Raw genomic sequence first — 25,471 nt, 5'->3', positions numbered from 1 at the left:
TATGTCCTTCTTGCACGTTTATCTACCCTTCCATTCTTCTTATGTCTGATTTTATGATCAGTCCGTCTCATTCTTTTCTGCTCTCTCTCTCTCTCTCTCTCTCTCTCTCTCTCTCTCTCTCTCTCTCTCTCTCTCTCTCTCTCTCTCTCTCTCTCTCTCTCTCTCTCTGCCCCTCTCTTTCCTGACCCTAGATCTCCCCTAACTCCTTCATGCAAATTGCCCTCTTTTTCCTGACCCTAATCTTCCCTGACTCATGTACCTACCCCTCTCTCTTCCCTGACCCTAATCTTCCCTGGCTCATTTACCCACCCTTCCATCTTCCCTGACCCTAATCTTTCCTGACTCATTTATCCACCCTTACATCTTCCCTGACCCTAACCTTCCCTGACTCATTTACCCACCCTTCCATCTTCCCTGACCCTAATCTTCCCTGACTCATTTACCCACCCTTTCATCTTCCCTAACCCTAACCTTCCCTGACTCATTTACCCACCCTTCCATCTTCCTGACCCTAATCTTCCCTGACTCATTTACCACCCTTCCATCTTCCTGACCCTAATCTCCTCTGACTCATGTACCCACCCCTTCATCTTCCCTAACCCTAACCTTCCCTGACTCATTTACCACCCTTCCATCTTCCCTGACCCTAATCTTCCCTGGCTCATTTACCCACCCTTCCATCTTCCCTGACCCTAATCTTCCCTGACTCGTTTACCCACCCTTCCATCTTCCCTGACCCTTATCTTCCCCGGCTCATTTACCCACCCTTCCATCTTCCCTGACCCTAATCTTCCCTGACTCATTTACCCACCCTTTCATCTTCCCTGACCCTAATCTCCTCTGACTCATGTACCCACCCCTTCATCTTCCCTAACCCTAACCTTCCCTGACTCATTTACCCACCCTTCCATCTTCCCTGACCCTAATCTTCCCTGACTCATTTACCCACCCTTCCATCTTCCTGACCCTAATCTTCCCTGACTCATGTACCCACCCCTCCATCTTCCCTGACCCTAATCTCCTCTGACTCATGTACCCACCCCTTCATCTTCCCTAACCCTAACCTTCCCTGACTCATGTACCCACCCCTCCATCTTCCCTGACCCTAATCTTCCCTGACTCATGTACCCACCCCTCCATCTTCCCTGACCCTAATCTTCCCTGACTCATTTACCACCCTTCCATCTTCCTGACCCTAATCTCCTCTGACTCATGTACCCACCCCTCCATCTTCCCTGACCCTAATCTTCCCTGACTCATGTACCCACCCCTCCATCTTCCCTGACCCTAATCTTCCCTGACTCATTTACCCACCCTTCCATCTTCCTGACCCTAATCTTCCCTGACTCATTTACCACCCTTCCATCTTCCCTGACCCTAATCTTCCCTGACTCATGTACCCACCCCTTCATCTTCCCTAACCCTAACCTTCCCTGACTCATTTACCACCCTTCCATCTTCCCTGACCCTAATCTTCCCTGGCTCATTTACCCACCCTTCCATCTTCCCTGACCCTAATCTTCCCTGACTCATGTACCCACCCCTCCATCTTCCCTGACCCTAATCTTCCCTGACTCATTTACCCACCCTTCCATCTTCCTGACCCTAATCTTCCCTGGCTCATTTACCCACCCTTCCATCTTCCCTGACCCTAATCTTCCCTGACTCATTTACCACCCTTCCATCTTCCCTGACCCTAATCTTCCCTGACTCATGTACCCACCCCTCCATCTTCCCTGACCCTAATCTTCCCTGACTCATTTACCCACCCTTCCATCTTCCTGACCCTAATCTCCTCTGACTCATGTACCCACCCCTTCATCTTCCCTAACCCTAACCTTCCCTGACTCATTTACCACCCTTCCATCTTCCCTGACCCTAATCTTCCCTGACTCATTTACCACCCTTCCATCTTCCCTGACCCTAATCTTCCCTGGCTCATTTACCCACCCTTCCATCTTCCTGACCCTAATCTCCTCTGACTCATGTACCCACCCCTCCATCTTCCCTGACCCTAATCTTCCCTGACTCATTTACCACCCTTCCATCTTCCCTGACCCTAATCTTCCCTGGCTCATTTACCCACCCTTCCATCTTCCCTGACCCTAATCTCCTCTGACTCATGTACCCACCCCTCCATCTTCCCTGACCCTAATCTTCCCTGGCTCATTTACCCACCCTTCCATCTTCCCTGACCCTAATCTCCTCTGACTCATGTACCCACCCCTCCATCTTCCCTGACCCTAATCTTCCCTGACTCATGTACCCACCCCTCCATCTTCCCTGACCCTAATCTTCCCTGACTCATGGACAAAAAAGGGGCGGGGGGGGGGGGGGGGGGGGGGGGGGGGGGGGGGGGGGGGGGGGGGGGGGGGGGGGGGGGGGGGGGGGGGGGGGGGGGGGGGGGGGGGGGGGGGGGGGGGGGGGGGGGGGGGGGGGGGGGGGGGGGGGGGGGGGGGGGGGGGGGGGGGGGGGGGGGGCCCCCCCCCCCCCCCCCTTCGAGGCGCTAGTGTCGCTAGCCAGACCCCCTCCGTCGAGGCGCTAGTGTCGCTAGCCAGACCCCCTCCGTCGAGGCGCTGGTGTCGCTAGCCAGACCCCCCTCCGTCGAGGCGCTGGTGTCGCTAGCCAGACCCCCCTCCGTCGAGGCGCTAGTGTCGCTAGCCAGACCCCCTCCGTCGAGGCGCTGGTGTCGCTAGTCAGAGCCCCTCCGTCGAGGCGCTAGTGTCGCTAGTCAGAGCCCCTCCGTCGAGGCGCTAGTGTCGCTAGCCAGACCCCCTCCGTCGAGGCGCTGGTGTCGCTAGCCAGACCCCCTCCGTCGAGGCGCTAGTGTCGCTAGTCAGAGCCCCTCCGTCGAGGCGCTAGTGTCGCTAGTCAGAACCCTCCGTCAAGGCGATAATATCGCTAGTGAGGCCCACCCGACCTTCACACACACACACACACACACACACACACACACACACACACACCTCAACAGCCATGCGCTGGGAGTCGATCACCGGTATAACAGTCACCATGTTCGTCCACAACGACCTGCTCTTTTGATAACATCGACCAATATACCTCCACAAAGACCACCCTTTGTCCACATCATCTCTCGCCTTTGTGTGAACGAAGACCACTTTTGTCCACGGGGACTCTGTTTCAGTAGACAACGAGACCATTTTCTTTTCTATGGCTTGAGATTACAGACACTAGAAAACGGGGAACTGTATTTTCTGGTGTAGCTTTTATAAATTTTATAAATGTGTGTGTGTGTGTGGTGTGTGTGTGTGCGTGTGTGTGTGTGTGTTTGTGTGTGTGTGTGTGTGTGTGTGTGTTAACATTTGTGTTTGCATCACCATAACAAACCAGTGTTTATATCAGTGTTTACATCACCCTCACTGTTTACATCATAGCAAGCCAGTGTTTACATCATCATAGCAACCCAATGTTTACATCACTGTTAAATCACCATCAGTGTTTACATCACCTTTACTGTTTACATCATAGCAAGCCAGTGTTTACATCACCATAGCCCAAATGTTTATGTCCGTCTTTACATCAGCGTAACTACCATAAGAGAGAAAGAAAGAAAGAAGGAAAACAGGTTTGCATCCAACACAACGAACTTTCCTTCAATGTTCCATACTGAAACACAACCCAGTTTTGGCCATGAGAGTCGGCAACATTGAGACCAAATCACCACCTCTCCTCCCACCACCAAAATTTGGTTCGTCGCGTCTTTTCGCGACTTTAAAAGACAATACAGAATATGCAGCCATGGCGTGGCTTCACCTTTTTGAATGTCTTGATTTCATTTTGTATTAGAATCTCTCTCTCTCTCTCTTACTCCACGCCGTATCGGTAGGAGCTAATTAGTTCAAAGGCCTGAGAGAGATGTTATTTGCATATTACTTATTTCCTGTCATGCTGGTTTGCATATGGTATTCATAACGTAATTGTTATAACAACTGTTGTTCTATTTCGTTACTTTCTCTGGGATTTCACTGTGGCTCCGAACACACGGGACATATATATACTGTGTGTCATAGTCCCTTAAAGTGATATCATCATTCGCAATCAACCCCCAAATTGAACCGTAAGAACGAGAGATACAGGAGAATGTATCCTACATTACAGTAGGTACAAGGGAATATATATCATTACGATACAGCAGTTACAGGAGAATGTATCCTACGATATGATAGACACCAGCAAATGCATCAATACAGTACAATACAATACAGTATGAACAAGCTAATGTACCCTCACAATACAGCAGGTACAAGTGGATGTATCTTACAGAATTTTTGTAGCCGTCTTCATTGGGAATGTGTGTGTGTGTGTGTGTGTGTGTGTGTGTGTGTGTGTGTGTGTGTTGGGGGAGGAGGGGAAATAATTGCTCACTTACTAAAAAACTCCGTCTCCTCCAAGCTTCTCTGAAAGACAAGAGTGTGTGATCTGTGTGTGTGTGTGTGTGTGTGTGTGTGTGTGTGTGTGTGTGTGGAGATCCTATGAGGGCGAGATTCGCACCACCCGTGAGCGACGTGCTCGACCTTACGTGTCGGTCGGCTGGCCATCTGGACGCCACTTGTGAGACCAGCCCACTTCACTTCATTAGCACACTATTCAAAGACATTTTTTTTTTTCCCTGGGGTGGTATATTCAGAGGCGGTGGGAGGGGGTTATATTCAGGCCTGGACAGCGCCCTCTCTCTCTTGTGCCCACCTCACTCCCCTCCTTGTTACTCTGTGCCTCACATGGCGCCAACGCAGATGGAGACAAAGGAGATTATGTATCTGTACGAGAGGTAATATAGATATCTTAAGGGTCGTACCGTCGTGCTCAAGGGTCGTACCGTCGTGCTCAAGGGTCGTGCCGTCGTGCTCAAGGGCCGTACCGACATGCTTAAGGATCGTTCCCGCCGTGCTCAAGGGTCGTACCGTCGTGCTCAAGGGTCGTACCGTCGTGCTCAAGGGTCGTGCCGTCGTGCTCAAGGGTCGTAACGTCGTGCTCAAGGGTCGTACCGTCGTGCTCAAGGGTTGTACCGTCGTGCTCAAGGATCGTACCGTCGTGCTCAAGGATCGTGTTCAATGAGTCTAAACGAAGGAACAAACTCGTTTGGTAATACTTTCCACCCACATCATGAACACATCCTGAAGGGACGCATCCATGAACTCATTCATAGAAATTCATGAGCATCTCACAAGGTGCTGAGGGCGCCTTCCCGAGCTGTAGTTCGTGACACGAAGTATCTCGTTCATTTCGAATCACCTTTGGTGCAATGCGAGGGCGGTGTTCGTCAGCTGTGGTATATACGTTCGTAAACCACAACAGCCCCCTTCACTTAAGAGTCATTTATGTCTACTGATTCAGTAATACCAGGGCGTCCGTACGTGGCAGTGTTCATTTCGTATCACTCCAATTACTTCTTTCCTCACGTGAGTACATACGCAATTCCATTAATTACTTTTAAGAAAGAAAGGTAATCATTACAAAAAGAAGAAAAGAAAATGTCTTTCATCGCAACACATCAAATGTGTTCCTAGTTGACTATGATTACGTTCCAGTGGAGCCAGCCACGTACCTGGACGTGGCCAGATTACGTTCCAGTGGAGCCAGTCACGTACCTGGACGTGGTCAGATTACGTTCCAGTGGAGCCAGTCACGTACCTGGACGTGGTCAGATTACGTTCCAGTGGAGCCAGTCACGTTCCTGGACGTGGTCAGATTACGTTCCAGTGGAGCCAGTCACGTTCCAGGAAGTGGTCGGGTCCTCTTGAGAATCGAATTCAATTGTCATCATGGAACACGATCGCCAAACCGGTTCATTTTGCCTCACTGGAATCCCTTGATGGCCTGAGACTCTCAAGTCGCGGATTCGAATCCCTCTCCCTCCGTCCCTCTCCTCTTTGAAGTGTGGTCACCGTAATGCTATTATTGCGGAAAAGAGTATGAAAGGACAGCATAGCACCGGCTGACTGGTTCTCTCCGGCTGACTCTCTCTCTCTCTCTCTCTCTCTCTCTCTCTCTCTCTCTCTCTCTCTCTCTCTCTCTCTCTCTCTCTCTCTCTGATCAGAAGGTCAGCCAGCCATGTCAACAGGCCTCGGCTTCCAGAGACGTAACCTTATCCTGCAATTGGATAATTTCTCTTGTGTTCCAGTGGCTTCTTCCCACCTACCACCTCCTCCTCCTCCTCCTTCTTCCTTCTCTCTTCCTCTTCTTCTTCTTCTTCCTTCACTGCCACGTCCTCTGGATAATTTCATTTGTGTTCCAGTGGCTTCTTCCCACCTACCACCTCCTCCTACTCCTCCTTCTTCCTTCTCTCTTCCTCTTCTTCTTCTTCTTCCTTCACTGCCACGTCCTCTGAATAATTTCTCTTGTGTTCCAGTGACTTCCCCACCTACAACCTCCTCCTCCTCCTTCTTCTTTCTTCTCTTCCACCTCCTCTTCTTCTTTCTCCTCTTCTTCCTCCACTGCCACGTCCTCTGGCCCAGTTTCCGCTTCCCACAACACTGCTCTCACCACCCCCAACCACCACCACAGGAGTTAGTTACTCCACATAACCACCTTTTTGCCAAGTGTTCGACAGGATCGTCATTTGACCCCAGCCGTGAGAGATGAGTTGTGGAACACCGCAACACAACGTGTGTTGCTCTAACGTGTTGCAACTCCAACGCTTCCATCACTACACGATCTAGTATACCCCTAAGGATGCTTCGATCCAAAGTCGACCACATCCTGTGGATTCCGTCGTGTAGTGTTTAGCCTGGTTGACTATGAGCCACACGTGCGCGCGCCAGGTTACGCATCCTGGACGGAGAAGCTGCTCACAGGCAATCCAGCTGTTCATCCTCTCCTTAAGTCTGGTCGATGAATTATACTGGTGCCATCTAGGCTTCCATGAGGTAAAATGGACCCCACTTTGATTTACAAGTGAGTTGCGGTTCCTTCATAATGAATAAAAAAAATCTTAAAGAATTTGCCCATTTTCTTAGTTTTCTACACCGAATAAAAGCCATCGTAAATGGCACGGAGACAAAATGTCAGCGGGAGAGTAAAATGCAAAGGCTAGTTGAAATTTCCCCCCTCAACGAGATGTGAGTGAAGCAGGAAACGAGCCTTTTACTGTGTTGTGTATATGTAATACAGGCCAGGCTTCCATGCATGTATTACCTCTACCCCTTCTCCTCCCACACACCAGAGCCAGGTACACGTCAGGGTAACGAATTACCTACAACTGTTATGGTAGTGTGGGAGGAAGAGCCAAGCTGCAGGTTAGGGCTACGGATTTTGTGTTCTTTTTCTTTTTTGGCTACAAGTACCGTGTGCTGCTGCACTAGCAGGCACCTAGTTACAGGTGAGGGGGGTAGGAGAAACTCTACTAAACACACAAGTAGTCGCTTTAGAAACAGAAGAGGAAAAGGAGAGCAAAGTAATGGCTTTCTCATCAGAGAGAGAGAGAGAGAGAGAGAGAGAGAGAGAGAGAGAGAGAGAGAGAGAGAGAGGGTTTGCACAACACCTCGGGAGTAAGTGTTGAGTGACTTCAGTATGAAGAAGGTTGTATCTTGGTCATGAAGGGTCGTTCTGGCATGGTGAATCAGTGATTGTATTGTTATGGGCATGAGGAAGGGGTCCAGAATGCGGAAGAGAAAGAGTAAGACGTACATGCCTAGGGAATCTAGTTTCAGACGCGTGTATGGCTAGCGTGGTGGAGTTTAAGACTAGGTTAGTACGGTGGTTTAGTGGTCATCGATCATTATGGTGTGTATAGGTTTTGTCGTGTGTCCTGGAGGTGGGGCGGATACAGCTGTGAGTGTAGGTTGCTGAAGTGTGTATCTTTTTTCAGGAGTCTTTCTTTTCTAAACCTGAAGTTATACCATTTAACACCAGGTTCAGAATCAAATATTTCCCAGTTCTTCAGTCTTTGTTAGCAGGGGCTTGGGAAACACACTGGTGAATATCAAGCGACCAGACGTTCACTAGATACTGTAAAATTTGATGATCATAAGCTGGTACTCTGTCATCACTCGTACACAAGTACACAACTACATCTACTTATCTCTCGTGTTTTCACTTGCCAGTAGACCTCAGCGGGTTCATAAATCACAACGAGATTAAAACCACAATTTACTTAACCACTAATTCTACATATGTTTTTTTTTTCTCCTTTGAATGCGAGTGAAAAGAAATTTCTCTCCAGACCTGTGAGTCCCCCTTCACTCCACAAAGCCCAGAAAACATGAATGTCTCTCTTCCAAATATGGTAGATAAGGGGACAAGACATTGCCTCTCTCTTTATGACCGCTTTTATGATGGTCCTGAAGAGCTGGGTTTTAGGTTCGTTGTCCGCTTTGACACAGGAAGACAAAACGAGATAGTGAAGATTGTGAACTGAATATATGCAGAGGTAAATTGCACATAATGTGAACGTAAGATCATGAGAAAAAAAAAAAAACAAGTGTTCAGACGAAGAGTGTTGACACGTAAAGGGATCTAACACCTTTTTCCTTCCAGTATCTCGGGTCACACTCCTCACCCCTGATTCTGACCCCCACATCCCTCACGCTGACCTCACCACCACCCACCCCCCTTACCTCGACCTCTGACCTCTCACATGTCACTTTTATCTGTTACCTCACACCCCTCACCCTTATCTGTGACCTCTCACCCCTATCTGTAACCTCACACCCCTCACTCTTATCTGTGACCTCTCTCACCTCACCCTTGACTGTGACCTCACACTCCTCACCCTTACCTGTAACCTCACATCGCTCGCCCCTCACCCTGACCTCTCTCACCTCACCCCTCACTACACGACCGTCTCACAGCTCAGGAAGACAAAGGAGAGACACGATCTCCGCAACACACACGAGTCTCAATACCTACACTTGACCTGGTCGATGACAGAGGTCAGTAACTACGAACAGTGACCTAGTCTTAGGCAAGTGACCTTAGCAAGTTGACAACATAGTTGGTATAACGTATGAAACGTAGATTTTACACATACACACACACACACACACACACACTATAGGCTATAGGAGGAAGAACTCGAAAGCACTGAAGTATCTATAGAAAACATAGAATATTTAAAAGGTTTTGATCCTAATATGGCTCATGGGCCTGTTGACATCTCTCCCTTTGTGGTGAAGACATGATGCAGATGAAACTGTTGAAACCACCTGGAGCAATGTTCAGTATGTCGCTGGCAGAATGGACAGTGCCAACGGAGTGGAAGAGGACAGACGCCAAGCCTAGCCTAGCCTATCGATGATGAATCAAAAGGAGAACCTGGAGGAGGCGCTGACGTACAGACTGGTCCTCCCTGACGAATGTGGTCTGTAGGGTATCGGAAAGGATGATCAGGAAAGCAAATGAATGACTTCCTGAAGAGGAGCAGTTGCCAAAGAGTGAGGGACGACGAACTTCTTAGATTTCCAAGAGAGAGAGAGAGAGAGAGAGAGAGAGAGAGAGTTGGCTTGGATCGCCTCTTATCTGCATCTTGTACCACTGCTTCCAGCCCTGAAGACATATCTAATCTCAATCCAGATGGTGAGACTGGCGTGGGTAAACACATCGCAGCTGGTGATATACTTTATTGAAGGCGTTTACGTCCGTTTACAAAGCATTTATCATGTTGATATCAGTTTTCTTCTCTTGTTCCAGATGAGACAGTCATACATACACAGGAGGTAAAAGTCTAAGCAATCACCATCGTCATTACCGTTATGCCTTACCCCCCTCACCCCCCCACCCACCCCCCAGCCTCGTAACGAAGGCTGGGGTATGGTGTCTTCTGCAACGAACGGCCAACTGAGAGAGGTAAATGGCTTGGCTAATGAGGCAGCTGAAAAGGTCAGGATAGTTCTTGGTAGCGGACGAGGACGCTGGCGAAGGTGCTCCTGCAGAAGGTACCGCAGAAGGTGTTGCTGAAGAGGGTGCTACTGTGGAAGATAGGCATTGTACAGGGTGTCATGGTTGTGGATGTTACTGTAGAAAGTAGTTATAGTTGAAGGTGTTACTGTAGAAGGTGGTTATAGGTGAGGGTGTTACTGTAGAAGGTGGTTATAGTTGAAGGTGTTACTGTAGAAGGTGGTTATAGTTGAAGGTGTTACTGTAGAAGGTGGTTATAGTTGAAGGTGTTACTGTAGAAGGTGGTTATAGGTGAGGGTGTTACTGTAGAAGGTGGTTATAGGTGAGGGTGTTACTGTAGAAGGTGGTTATAGTTGAAGGTGTTACTGTAGAAGGTGGTTATAGTTGAAGGTGTTACTGTAGAAGGTGGTTATAGGTGAGGATGTTGCTGTAGAAGGTAGTTATAGTTGAAGATGTTACTGTAGAAGGTGGTTATAGGTGAGGATGTTGCTGTAGAAGGTAGTTATAGTTGAAGATGTTACTGTAGAAGGTGGTTATAGTTGAAGGTGTTACTGTAGAAGGTGGTTATAGGTGAGGGTGTTACTGTAGAAGGTGGTCATAGGTGAGGGTGTTACTGCAAAGGGCGCTGTTGATGGTGTTACCACTGTAGAGGGTATTGCTGTCGAAGTTACTTCAGTTAAGTGCTATACTATCGAAGGTGTTGCTGTACATACCAAAAACTGCTGAGGATTCTCCTGTAGAGGTGACGACTGTAGAGAGAGCTGCTGGCGTTGAGAGATTTCCAAACAGTTTTTACGACAGTGGAAAGTCGACTGTGGGCTAGACCGCTCGTGAGGGTGCGATTGTAAAGCACTATGTCGTAGTAAAGACGCTTCCCTGCGCAGGGTTCTGCTGCAGGTGCTGCCGACGAAGACCTTGAAGACGATGGAGTGTTGTATGGGGGAGAATGTCACACGAGCCAGATATGTAACGAAGGGTACTGTGGAGGGAGTTTGTGTTACGTGTACTGGATGGGGAGGGTAGTGGAACTTGAGGGGGATGTGAAGGGAATCTGTGTCATGCACCCTGGATGGGAAGGGAGTGGAACACACAGGACAGTAGGGAGGGTAATATTATGTATACTGCATGGGAAGGGAGTGGGTCTCAAGGGACGCTGTGAAGGGAATGCTATGCCCACTTGATGGGAAGGGAGCGGAACTTAAAAGGACACTGTGAAGGGTATCTATGATACGTATACCATACAGGGAGCAAGTGGAACTGAAGGACGCTGTGGTGGGAACCTAGGCTACCTGACGTGGATGTGAACGGAGTCTGAGTCAAAGGTAGTGTGGAGGGAGGGAGGGTGTATGTTGTTCCCTGGGATGGATGGAAGTAGCGAGGACCTCCAGAGTACGTCCTTCCTCTGTCTGTCACTTCACGGAAATGCATCATACGACACAGATGTAAAAAAAAACTTCTCTTTTTTTTTATCTAATTTCACTAAGGGAAAAAAAAGATAGACGATAGATACGTAGAGGTAGAAATAGATAAGAACAGGCAGACAGACAAAGAGAGAGAGAGGAGAGAGAGAGAGAGAGAGAGAGAGAGAGAGAGAGAGAGAGAGAGAGAGAGAGAGAGAGAGAGAGAGCATAGGAGGCAGCCATATCGCAGTGAAGGAGAATAAAAGCGAAGGAAAGAGAGGGAGAGAAAGTGAAAGACAGACACCCGTGAGGAGCAGGAGGAGGTAGGAGGAGGAGGCAGCAAGTAGGAGGAGGGAGGGAGGACGGGGCGCCATCGCGAGACGGGAAAAATGATGATCCCGTAACCGGATTTAGAGAAACTTTTAAGAAGCGAGCGATGGCTCCTCAGCCTAATCTGTTTTATTTAATCAGGGGCCACCGCTCCGCCCTCTCTCCCAGCCACCACACACCTCTCTTGGGGGAAGGACTCAACTACACCATCTCTTTCCCATTAACGTTACGAGGTGGGTGGGGGTCCGTGGCTCCACCAGCACACACACAAAAAAAATGAAGGAAGGAAGATGTGAAAACACCGGAGGGCAAAGAGGTGCAGGCAAGGATGGGAAAATGTAAGCGGATTTTGCCCTCTCTCGCCTCTGAATATATACTCCGAACTCAGCCCCGAGCACCACCACCCCGTGATACCGCTTCACCCTCCCTCCTTCCCCACAGCTCCGTGTGTTTCCCATTTTCTGTCTTAATTGAATTTTCAAATACCCTGGGAAGGAGCCCAGGCGTCCGCATCAATCCTTATTGTCCTGCCACCTGTTGTGTGCTTGTTCCCACAGTGGGCGAGTCGCCCTAGCTGGGCTCGGGGAAGGCGAGGGGAGGTGAGCAAGGTGTGTGGGAAATGCCTCAGTGTCAGCAGAGGAAGGTGCCAAGAGAGAGGTGTGTGTGTGTGTGTGTGTGACGCAGGGCCAGGCGGAGGAAGAGGAAGTGGTGGAGGAGGAGTAGGTTGTTTGGGGAGCAAGACGGGGAGACAGTGTGTGTGGATGCAGACGCCGTGTAAGCCAGCCGACCGGTAGTGTGAGAGAGAGAGAGAGAGAGAGAGAGAGAGAGAGAGAGAGAGAGAGAGAGAGAGAGAGAGAGAGGGAGGATTATGGAGATGGAGTGGGTGACGGGAAAGCGAGGGAGTGAGAGAGGTACATACAGCAGGGAGGGAGGGATTATAGAGATGGACAGATTAGTGTGCTGTAGGTGAAGATGGGATACAAGGAAGTAAGAATAGATAGGAGCAAAACACAAGGTATATATATATATATATATATATATATATATATATATATATATATATATATATATATATATATATATATATATATATATATATATTAACCACATTGTCTTTTGGGTGAATAAGAGTTCACAGCATTTTTGCCACTGATGAATTATTATCATACGATTTGATTTAGACTGAATTAACTGCGAGATAAGTTGAAATACATACTGCTACATTGAATCCTACTAAGCCGTGGTTATATTTCGTCTGATACATTACCAATTCCATTTCTAATGTCCAGTCATCAGAGCGAACTTTGTGGTCGTCATGATCCAGCCCCCACAACATAACAAAGGAACGTAGTGTTTTCATTTACCCCCTCATTCCTGGCTCTGGCTTCGTTTCAGAGACTATGTACGTAAAAGTCGACCGGGCTGACCAGAGCCTGGCGGGCGTGATGAGAAATTTGCTTAAAGCTGATGATGATGATGATGATGATGACGAGAGAGAGAGAGAGAGAGAGAGAGAGAGAGAGAGAGAGAGAGAGAGGGGGGTGGGGGGTGAAGGGAGGCAAGGAGGAGAAGAGAAAGACAAATGGGAGAAAGATCTGAGAGAGATAAAGACGATGATGAACACAGTGAGATAAGATAAGAAAGATAAGGACAGCGATGATGAAAATTATGAGAGACAGGGAGATAGAGAGACAGCGATGATTAAAATTATGAGAGACAGGGAGAAATAGAGACAGCGATGATGAATATCATGAGAGACAGGGAGATTAGAGAGACAGAGAGCTGAGAAAGAAGGGAAAGAAAAAGGCAAGAAAATTAAAGAAAAGACAGACGGAAGGGAAATGAAGAAAGGAGATAAAGACATCGGTGAAAACCATAATAGGAAGACAGAGCTAACGAGATGAAAAGTGTGGCGCCAAAGCTTCTTAAAAGCAAATGGAATGAACATTGAAATTTAACAAATTAGAAACCCACAGATGTAATACAGCTGTAGTTCAGGTCTGGTTAAGCCCATGGTTGTAATACAGCTGTAGTTCAGGTCTGGTTAAACCCACAGATGTAATACAGCTGTAGTTCAGGTCTGGTTAAACCCACAGATGTAATACAGCTGTAGTTCAGGTCTGGTTAAACCCACAGATGTAATACAGCTGTAGTTCAGGTCTGGTTAAGCCCATGGATGTAATACAGCTGTAGTTCAGGTCTGGTTAAACCCACAGATGTAATACAGCTGTAGTTCAGGTCAGGTTAAACCCACAGATGTAATACAGCTGTAGTTCAGGTCTGGTTAAACCCACAGATGTAATACAGCTGTAGTTCACGTCTGGTTAAGCCCACAGATGTAATACAGCTGTAGTTCAGGTCTGGTTAAGCCCATGGTTGTAATACAGCTGTAGCTCAGGTCTGGTTAAACCCATGGTTGTAATACAGCTGTAGCTCAGGTCTGGTTAAACCCATGGATGTAATACAGCTGTAGTTCAGGTCTGGTTAAACCCACAGATGTAATACAGCTGTATTAAAAGTCTAGTTAAACTCACGGATGTAATACAACTATAGGTGGATGTTAGGTTAAACCAACGGTTGTATTACAACTGTATTTAAAGGCCTAGTTAAACCCACGGATGTGATATAACTGTATTAAAAGGTCTTGTTAAACCCACGGATGTAATACAACAGAAGTTAAAAGTCTGGTTAAGGAAATAACTTTGAGTGAGAATCTAATGGATATTGTAGAAGAAACAGAAAGAAAACGGGGAAGATGATGTACTCAACAAAACATTTTTACCAAGTTATAAACTCGTACTCACAATGTGACAAAAACGTTCCTAAAGAAGATTACAAGAGCTACGAAAATACAGGAATGAGCCGTGAATTTTAGACATTTTGTAGATCATAAGTGTGACAGGAGGCTTACTCTGTACAGACGGGAATAAAGAAAACGAGTCAAAGTTGACAGGCGGGAGAGGGGACTGTCCAAAAGTGAACAGACAGGACACACAAGCGTCGAAAAGACGGTAACGGAAGCTTTGCCAGGGTTCGGTGTTGGTGACCTGTGGGTGGAACGGTGGAGTCTAGGGAAAGGGGAGAGAAAGAGAGAGAGAGAGAGAGAGAGAGAGAGAGAGAGAGAGAGAGAGAGAGAGAGAAAGAGAGAGAAAGAGAGAGAGAGAGACAGTAGTACTAGTGCTGGAGAGAGAGAGAGAGAGAGAGAGAGAGAGAGAGAGAGAGAGAGAGAGAGAGAGAGAGAGTAGTACTAGTGCTGGAGAGAGAGAGAGAGAGAGAGAGAGAGAGAGAGGTAGGGAGTAATGCTCGTAAAATGCTGATGGAAATTTGATGGGGATGCTGAAGTTGATAGAGTTATTTCGAGGAGATATTTTTCTTTTTTTTTTACTTCCTTTGGGGAGATGAAAGGGGAGAAGAGATATCTGAAGAAGGGGTGATAACGCTTGAGGAAACGGAGGGTGTTGATGGTCGAAAGTCATACCACTAGGGCAAGCATGGTGCGACCATGATGTATGTTGTGGTATTATGTTGTTGGAGGTTGGATGTATATATATATATATATATATATATATATATATATATATATATATATGAACGTGTAATGTTCACATGTAAATCAAACTAAACAATTTTATCACTGCGCACCAGAGAATCGAACCCGGGCCAACGAGAATGGTAGGCGGACAGCGTAACTCTGGACCACTGACGAGTTAAAAGCTTTCTTTCATAAGCTGCTACTGTAGCTCTGTATCGCTCTACCCACACACTGTGATCCAGCTACGGGTGGGGTTGGTTGGGTGGTGAGGGTCGAGTGGGGGGGGAGATAGCCCGCGCACACTTGGGTCCCGAGGAAATTGCAGATCGCCTCGCGGGCGCATCAAGGTTGGTTATGTCTGTATTCATGAGAACATGTGATACGTTCACGTGTGTGGATCATTCCGGAAAAATAAATTTCACCATGTTTCTATATATATATATACACTCTCTCTCTCTCTCTCTCTCTCTCTCTCTCTCTCTCTCTCTCTCTCTCTCTCTCTCTCTCTCTCTCTCTCTCCCACCTCGTTTTCTTCCTGTCGCGTCTGACACCGTCATAGCACCATCGCCTCCATACACCTCCCCACCCACGCCCCGCTCCCACCTCACTCCCCTACCACGCACTCTTGCCGTCTCCGACGCCAAAGGAAAAGAGAGATAAGACAAGAAAATACGATTCCCATGCGGTTAAAAGAGAGGTAGATGTTGCAGAGGCGGAGGGAGTGTGGGAGTGAAAGGCAGAGTGACAGGTGTCGAAGTCTATCATGTCTTCTTTTTTCTCTTCTTCTTTTTTTGGCCTGACGACGTAAGTTCAGAGGGAGTGAGAGGGGGCAGGTGTGGGCAGGAAGAGAAGGAGAGGGAGAGAGAGGGAGGAAGGTAAGAGGGAAGTCCTAATGATGGAGGAGGAGAAGGAGGTGATGGATGAGAAGAAGAAGAAGAAGAAGAAGAAGAAGAGAAGAAGAAGAAGAAGAAGGAGAAGAAGAAGAAGTAGTAGTAGGAGGAGGAGGAAGCATATGTCTTTTAAAAGAGCAAGATGTACAACATGTGTCTCATGTCGCTAAATATTCAGAAAAAACAGCAGTAATTGAGGGGGGGGAAAAAAAGGGAAAGGTGAAGTTAAACCTAAGACTGTCTGATGTGGTTATTGGCTAAACTTTTAAAACCAAAGACAGCTGAGCTTTTGCTGACTGAGGACCGATAAGCTGTGCAGACAGATAATCAAATTAGCTTAGTGGACAAAACAGACGCAAATGAGCTTTGAGGGAATTTGGGAAGTGCGCTAAAGAAACTGTGTTATTGGCAAGAGTAAATAGGGGGGGAAAAGTGAACTAGACGAAGCGTAGATGATGATGAAAATGAAAACAGATCTAAGCAGAAGAAGGGTCGAGCCTGGTGACGATCATGGTGACCGATGGAGGTGAAAAATTGCTGTGGTTGTGGTACGGAAGGTAAGAAATGAAATAAAAGAAAACGGAAAATACGAGTTGAAGTTTATTTTCAAGAAATGACAAAAGTAATGATTGAGAGACTTGTAAGGGGGAAGTGATGGTGATGGCCTTTGGATGTGAGGAGAGACAGACAGACAGACAGACAGACGAGTATGAATACAGACAGATCGAACACAGACCGCTGCTGATGCCTTTGACTTAGTGAGTTAGTGAATGATGAAGACCTTCCCCCACGGACCTTCGTGCATCGTCAGGAGTCTACAGAAATCGTCATGGCCTCCTCCTCCTCCCACAGGGACTAGCTATCCTCATCAACTCGCGAATTTATTAATGAAGCAGATTCCAAGCCACTTATCATCAGCTGGTGTGTCTCACGGGGGGGAGGGAACGCACTGAGCTCCCATTGTCAGGCATCGTTCCCAACGCTCGTCCAGTGCGGTGCAGTTGAGGGCATGATGGTCTTCGGCAGTGTAAGACCGGCGTTCTGCGGTGCGTACCACACCCATTTACTGCGCCGTAGCTACGTTGTACGGTTCTTAGAGAGAGGGCATGCGCGCTAGCGCAGTGTCGATGGACATTCGACTGTTAATGTGAGGACAGAAGATGAGGAACATTATGTGAATATATCAGAAGGGAGACGTGTTCTCCTGACCGCTGAGGAGGGCTGCCCATCGGTCCTCGGGAGCAACGAGGATATTGATAGCCTTTGAGTAGCCTTCGGGGTGTGTCACAATGTACAGGATCGAACACCTTATACGAGATTGAGGTCAACTCGCATTCGACTGAACCTCCTCTGGATGGTCTCTAGTCTTCCCTCCATCTTCGTCCAGAAGATGAGGAAGAGGATCGTTCTGGACCCCTTTTTTAATAAATTCCACTGCAATACTATCCAAACCCGCTGCCTTGCCGGCTTTCATCTTCCTCAAAGCTTTTACTACCTCTTCTCCATCCTAAGTGTGAGATTTCGAACCGGCAAGTCCTGTTATAACCATCGCGTTTAAAGCACCAAAGATGATCTCTTGGGTCTGATGATCCTGGTTTTATTACGACCCTTGGATACGACAATACGACCCTCAGGTAATGCATTACGACCCTTGAATACGACAATACGACCCTCAGGTAATGCATTACGACCCTTGAATACGACGATACGACCCTCAGGTAATGCATTACGACCCTTGAATATGACAATACGACCCTCAGGTAATGCATTACGACCCTTGAATACGACAATACGACCCTCAGGTAATGCTCTCGTAGTCTTTAACTTCATCCAGAACACTCGAGTCAAAGACTCAGCCATTCTATTTTCATAGTCGTATCGTCATTCTCAAGGAGCTGAGGTTCCCCCGTCTTCGCCTCTCTTCTCCCTCAGCACAGCCATAGGGAGGCACCTTATATGAAGTTCGACGAATGTTATCCCACGTCTTTAACACAGGACTGAGATCGATGTTTACGCAACAGATGAACAGTAAAGAAGCCGGGTGTCCCTGTGAGCAGATCAGACGCAGAGTTCACCTCGGGTAACCAAGGCCCGTGAAGAGTCGAAGTTCTCGAAGAAGGTGACTTCGAAAAAGTCCTTCGTCAGAGTGTGATTGGCAGGGTATTCAAGTGAAAAAAAAAAAAACTTTCGTCTTCTTATCATCTGAATAGGCAAAGATAAGATAGAATGGAAAAGGGGTTGAATACTCAGGCTCGGAAGGAAGTGGAGGGGAAAAAATGTAATATATTTATAAGTCCTTTACCATTTGTGAAACGTAGATTTGATACGAGTGAAAAGAGCTGCTGTTGGAGAAGAAGTGAGGCTAGGTTATAGCTCTGGCCCTCAGAGCTGAGACAGTTTCAGAAACTCAGTGGTAGAAACGTCCATAGTTCTCCTAGCTCCAGCTCCTTAGATTTTAGTGATAGAAAAAAAGAAAAAGAGAAAGACAGTTAAAAGAAAAAGAGAAGAGAAGAAGACAAGAGAAGGGGGAAAAGAGAAGGACAGTTAAAAGAAAAAAAGAGAAGAGAAGAAGACAACAGAAGGGGGGAAAAATATAAGATCATGATAAAACAGAAGTTGAAAAGATCATAGAGAGAGAGAGAGAGAGAGAGAGAGAGAGAGAGAGAGAGAGAGAGAGAGAGAGAGAGAGGTTTAACAGCGACGGAAGGGATGAAAAAAAATAGAGAGAGAATATATTAGCTTCATCATCATCATCATCATCATTATCATGTCTGTAGATTAATCAAACATGTTGACCTGTATATGGCGTGAGACTTACCATCTGGCCACCTTCACCTTCATGAGAAATAATTATCACCTGGTCACCACCTTCACCTTAATGAGAAGTGATTACCATCTAGCCACCTTCACCTTAATGAGAAATGATTATCATCTGGCCACCTTTACCTTAATGAGAAATAATCATCACCTGGTCACCACCTTCACCTTAATGAGAAATGATTATCACCTGGCCACCACCTTCACCTTAATGAGAAATGATTATCATCTGGCCACCTTCACCTTAATGAGATATAATTACCATCTGGCCACCTTCACCTTAATAAGAAATTAATCATCACCTGGCCACCTTCACCTTTAAAATGTGGCAAACTCCATCCCACATTCCCTTTACAGTCCACCTATCATAACACCACCTGATAATTACACCTGCAGTATACCTTCCCACATTAAAAAAAAAAAAAATAATCATTGACTAGACCTTGAGTGATTATTATTTATCTTTATCACTTACTTTACGTGATTAAAACCGGAATAAAGATTAATAAAATGATGATTTCCCTTCGGTCTAGGATGGGTACCATCTCCTCGCGTCTTGCTGTATGCAGATAATAGAACGGTGTCTTAATTGTCCCTCCCGCCTTAATTTCCTTTGCTAAAAGTTTTGATACGAAAGAGAAAACTTTAATGGCGTTTCCGTGTGTGGCCGAGCTGGATACTCGCTTCATTAATTCCCGTGATAATATTTAGTGGAGATTATCCCGGGGACTCCCGTGGACTCTGAGCTGGTGATAATGAACGCTGGGACTCCTGGGGACTCTTGAGCTGGTGATAATGAACGCTGGGACTCCCCGTGGACTCTGAGCTGGTGATAATGAACGCTGGGACTCCTGGGGACTCTTGAGCTGGTGATAATGAACGCTGGAGCTCCCCGTGGACTCTGAGCTGGTGATAATGAACGCTGGGACTCCTGGGGACTCTTGAGCTGGTGATAATGAACGCTGGAGCTCCCCGTGGACTCTGAGCTGGTGATAATGAACGCTGGAGCTCCCCGTGGACTCTGAGCTGGTGATAATGAACGTTGGAGCTCCCCGTGGACTCTGAGCTGGTGATAATGAACGCTGGGACTCCTGGGGACTCTTGAGCTGGTGAGAATGAACGCTGGGACTTTCATATAGTTTCGTTCTCTTGGAGGTGCCTGCCCTCTACGTTGCTACGGTCTCTTGTAAACCTTTGTAAACCTCCCCTATCCTTTTGTAAACCCCCTAGCCTTTTGTAAACACCCCTATCTTTTTATGAACCACCTCTGTCCTTTTGTAAAACTCCTCTGTCCCTCTGTAAACCTTCCCCTGTCCTTTCGTAAACGCCCTATCCTTTTGTAAACCTCCCCTATCCTTTCGTAAACCTTCCCTTATCCTTTTGTAAACCCCCTATCCTTCTGTAAACTTCCCCCTATCCTTTTTTAAACCTCCCCTATCTCTGTAAACCCTCTTGTCCTTTTGTAAACCTCCCTTTATCCTTTTGTAAACCTCCCTCTATCCTTTTGTAAACCTCCCTTATCTTTCTTTTTTTTTTTTAACTTGAGCGTCTTTTTAAAAGTACTTTTTTTTTATCACAGATACCACTATCTCTTTTTTTTTTCATCATTCTAATCATTCTTTTCCTTCTACCCCTTAGGCTGGGGATTCCGTGGGTTAACCCAGTTCTCGAATATATTTGTTTACCATCTTCCTTCCCCCAAGCCCCGAGAAGTGGCGACCTTTCTTATTTTTTAGCCGATTTGTTGTCTTCTTCGCGTGTCTCCACGAGTCCAGCCACTCTGAATATTTCAGATTTCGTGTCTCTGTTTTTCTGGGTGGAGTTTTACTTGGCCGATCCTCTTCTTCTTCTTCTTCCTCTTTTTCTTCTTCTTCTTCTTTTTCTTCTTCTTCTTCCTCTTATTCTTCTTCTTCTTCTTCTTCTTCTTCTTCTTCTTCTTCTTCTTCTTCTTCTCACTCTTCTTCCTCTTCTTCTTCTTCTTCTTCTTTTGTCCTTTTCATGACTCTCTTCTTCTTCCTCTTTTTCTTCTTCTTCTTCTTCTTCTTCTTCTTCTTCTTCTTCTTCTTCTTCTTCTTCTTCTTTTGTCCTTTTCGTGACTCTCTTCTTCTTCCTCTTTTTCTTCTTCTTCTTCTTCTTCTTCTTCTTCTTCTTCTTCTTCTTCTTCTTTTGTCCTTTTCGTGACTCTCTTCTTCGTCCTCTTTTTCTTCTTCTTCTTCTTCTTCTTCTTCTTCTTCTTCTTCTTCTTTTGTCCTTTTCGTGACTCTCTTCTTCTTCCTCTTTTTCTTCTTCTTCTTCTTCTTCTTCTTCTTCTTCTTCTTCTTCTTCTTCTTCTTTTGTCCTTTTCGTGACTCTCTTCTTCTTCCTCTTTTTCTTCTTCTTCTTCTTCTTCTTCTTCTTCTTCTTCTTCTTCTTTTGTCCTTTTCGTGACTCTTGTGGGGTGATGGGGGGAGGGGGGGCTTGATTATATATATATATATATATATATATATATATACATTTTGGTCACACAGAGAGAACTTCAAGGGACACATTTGCTCCATCAGGTTGGGTACAATTAAAAGTTAATTGGGTTTAGAATGAAAGGATATTCTCAAATTTTTTTTTCTTGAAAAGAAAGAAAAAAAATCTTTGTGAGGTGGAGGGTTGGAGTACATTAGAATTCTGGGATGGGATATTCAGGGTGTAATTATTAGAGCCCATGGGTGGGACATTAGAGTACATTAGAGCTCTAGGCCTGGGATATTAGAGTACTTAGACCCCTCAGGATGGGACTTTAGATGACGCTAAGGAAGGACACAAGAGAGAGAGAGAGTTGATATGGGTTGACTCAGTCATTATTCTAGAATAAATTTCTCTATCATGGTGGAGTTTATTCTACGTAACCCTTTTGGGATCAACTCAAGTTTATTTCGAGATATCTTCAGGTTAATCATGGTGATTAATCTCTGGTGATTAATCTCTTTATATTAATGAGGCTTTGAGATCATTAGGTAACCAAGGTGTGGTGGATATTTTGTGATATCTTTTTGGGGGGTATTGAGGTAAATAAGATACTGAGATACGATAAGGTTTATGGATAGAAAATGTCATGAATCATTTTCCTGCCTTGTGAGATCTTTTGGCGATTATATTTGGCTCATTTTCCTGCCCTGTGAGATCTTTTGGCGATTATATTTGGCTCATTTTCCTGCCCTGTGAGATCTTTTGGCGATTATATTTGGCTCATTTTCCTGCCCTGTGAGTTCTTTTGGCGATTATATTTGGCTCATTTTCCTGCCCTGTGAGATCTTTTGGCGATTATATTTGGCTCATTTTCCTGCCCTGTGAGATCTTTTGGCGATTATATTTGGCTCATTTTCCTGCCTTGTGAGATCTTTTGGCGATTATATTTGGCTCATTTTCCTGCCCTGTGAGATCTTTTGGCGATTATATTTGGCTCATTTTCCTGCCCTGTGAGATCTTTTGGCGATTATATTTGGCTCATTTTGGAATCGTGTGATATCATTTTAAGGTTGATGTTAATAATTACTTTTCAAAGCAACTCTCTTTTCCTCGGAATTACCTTTGATATTTGAAGGTCAAATTCTCCGTCATTTGGGGACTCAAAAACAAAAGATGATATGTGAATCTTCAAGACAAAAAAATAAAAGGAAATATTGAATGAACCTCCGAATCACACTGTGAATCTTTAGGACAAAAAAAGAAAAAGGAAATATTGAATGAACCTCCGAATCACACTGTGAATCTTTAGGACAAAAAAAAGGAAATATTGAATGAACCTCCGAATCACACTGTGAATCTTTAGGACAAAAAAAAAAGATATGAAATGAACCTTCGAATCAATCACCTTTTAGAAGCCTTTTGGAAACTTGCAGGTAACGAAAGAGCCAAGGGGATATTCACCACCACATCTATTCTAGGAAATGATGTTCAATAGTTGATGGGACACGGCAATCTGGTGTACGGTGGCAGATAAAAGTCCCGGGACACGAATGACGTTCCCCGTAAAGCGCATGTTCGAAGCTGTGCCGAATCTTCTGCCTCGGTCTATCGAGACAGAAGAGACTCGGTATATATTTTTGATCAGACGTGTTCCAGACTTCCTATGTTCCACCAGCCCAACACCGTGTTCTTTTTTGGCTCTGGGAAATGGGAATAGAAAGAGGAGAGGCCCTTTTAAACTTGGGAAATTGGCGTCGTTTTCCAAAAAAACAGAGAAAATAGGAATACAATTGAGAAAATGGGAATAAATTGAATATAGAATATGGGTTCAAACTGTTTCATTGCTTTCGCTTGATAATAGAATATCATCTCAATAGGTGTTTCTACATAGATATAGTACAACTTATTATATCTATAACACACCAGTCTTGAAGATTTCTATTGTAATCATCGTAATTGATCTTTCATTTCTATATCTGGAAAACGTATGAGGAAGGAATCTAGGGCATTGAGACTTTGAATGAAAATCATCATGCGTTGGGAGTGAGGCCGAATTCTGACCCAAGTGGGAAGAGAAGACTGGACAAGATCAATGCTTCGGTACAGCTTCGATGAGGCGTGTCAGAAGCTCTGTCGCTACCTGTGAACACAAAGGGCTTGGTACAGCATCACAATTAGGGATGTCCCAAGTTCTGTCTTGGCCTCTGTGCCGCCAGAGAAGGGCAACATAGCTTCGATCAGGCGAGTTCACAACCTATCAAGACATGGCTTGGATTAGGTATGTATCAGTTTCTCTCATTGCTCTTCGAGATAAAGAACTCGACACTGTTTCGTTCTGACGTGTCCCAGGAGTCGTGTGTGTGTGTGTGTGTGTGTGTGTGTGTGTAATGAATAAATGAATAACGGTTTATCGGAATCAGACAGTTATTCGGCTGAAAAATGTACAGTTGAGGTATTACACATATTCCAGAGCTGGGAGGTCATGACAGTTACTAGTGAACTGAAAATAAAGAGCTTAAGGTCAAGGTTAAGCACAAGGGTGAGGTATATATTCAAGACAGACAAGGGTGGCGGATATAAAGGGATGTTCACAGAGTAATTAGTGTGGTTTATACATTATGCTCTTGGCTGAACATTAAGTAATGAGTATTTACGGTAATAAAGTTGTTGACATACCACATTGCTCTCTTGCATTGCTATGCCCATGTTCATGGGTTGTGTCTACGACGTTCACAGTGATAGGTATAGGACTGCTCTTATATCTGGACGTACGAGCTCTGATTGGAACAAATCGATCGTGGTGACGAGCGACGGTCCGTGGTGGAGAGGCGTCGGGAAAGAGGAGGTCTCTGTGTCAGCAGTTTATTGCCAAACTGCCATGCGAGCTGCCGGTGTCGGTCGGAGAGGGTGGACAGGTTCAGCAAAATTATGGGTCTCTTGGTAGATGGTGTGAGATGAGCCCAGGAGGATTCTGCATGCCCTTTCTTTGCTTGTCCCTTCGTGTGGGTGTTTGTGAGGAGGCCCAGGCTTGAGGGGGAGCGCGTAGGGGAGCTGAGGTAGAATGAAGATAGGAGAGACATTCCTAAGCTCAACTGGTGGAACGCTTAGGGATTTCCATCGGCAGAGAAGGTACAGATGGTATGAGGAAGATTTGATAATAGTGCTGACATGACTCTTCCAGTTTAAACTGCCGTCTGTAGTGACACCAAGAAGTTTGAAGTCTCCGACTATGGGAGGATATCAGGTGCCTAATGTGGTGTCAGGGGGATGAATGTCTTCTGCATCTAGGGTGAGGTGCACCATTACAGTTTAGGTATAATGGAAGGTGACGCCTTTGGGTGTACTCCACTCCCGAAGGGCACTGAGGTCAGGAAAGTTGTTGATAGTGATGCCAAAGGTGGAGTCGTCTATGTACTTCCAGCGGGTGGTTTGTGTCCTTCAGGGCGTCATCGCTATGGAATGAGGAAGCAGACCGGCCCCATCATTGTGGTCCGCCGTATGTCAGGGGGTAATGAGGTCGATGTGGCTCCCCTAAAGCGGACGGGCTGGTGTCGCCCAATCAGGAAGTCGGCCTCCAGCCACGAGACGAGACACACACACACACACACACACACACACACACACACACACACACACACACACACACACACACTTTAGGCTCAGGTCGACGGCTTTCTCTATAGTGATATTATAGTTTTACGAAGTCGAAAGCCTTAGTAAAATTCACGAAGGTGAGCGCCACCGAGGCCTTTCACTTCTCCAAGCTATTATGAATGAAATCTCGGAGGCTGACAAGGCTTGCACTGGTGTGGGGGCCCCATCTGACTTCATGCAACTTCTTAATTTCATGTATGCTGTGAGCATCAACCATGTCCTCAGTCATTTTCTCCCATTCATCCACGACTCATACAATAAAAGTACTTCTGTTGCATTTTCTTCACCAATTTTCATGCTTCGTATTACATCATGTCCTCTGGTTGCTCCTTCCCTACATCTCTGTGAAGAACTGTTCGCTGTCTCCTCGTCATCGATCCGTTTGAAAGACTTAATGGTTGTGGTCAGGTCACCCTGTGTGTGTGTGTGTGTGTGTGTGTGTGTGTGTGTGTGTGTGTGTGTGTGTGTATGTGTGTGTGTGAGAGAGAGAGAGAGAGAGAGAGAGAGAGAGAGAGAGAGAGAGTGTGTGTGTGTGTGTGTGTGTGTGTGTG

At 46.1% G+C, this 25,471-nt stretch overlaps 1 protein-coding gene across 1 annotated transcript in view; it reads left to right on the top strand.

The window, feature by feature from the left end:
- Nucleotides 1-25,471, top strand: part of LOC139760035 (cell adhesion molecule Dscam1-like) — a 519,617-nt gene that overhangs the window by 445,564 nt on the left and 48,582 nt on the right. The gene's annotated exons all lie outside the window — the stretch shown is intronic.

The sequence above is a fragment of the Panulirus ornatus genome, chromosome 34, assembly GCF_036320965.1.
Source record: "Panulirus ornatus isolate Po-2019 chromosome 34, ASM3632096v1, whole genome shotgun sequence".
NCBI classification, from domain to species: domain Eukaryota; kingdom Metazoa; phylum Arthropoda; class Malacostraca; order Decapoda; family Palinuridae; genus Panulirus; species Panulirus ornatus.
This window is presented reverse-complemented; position numbering and strand designations above follow the sequence as displayed.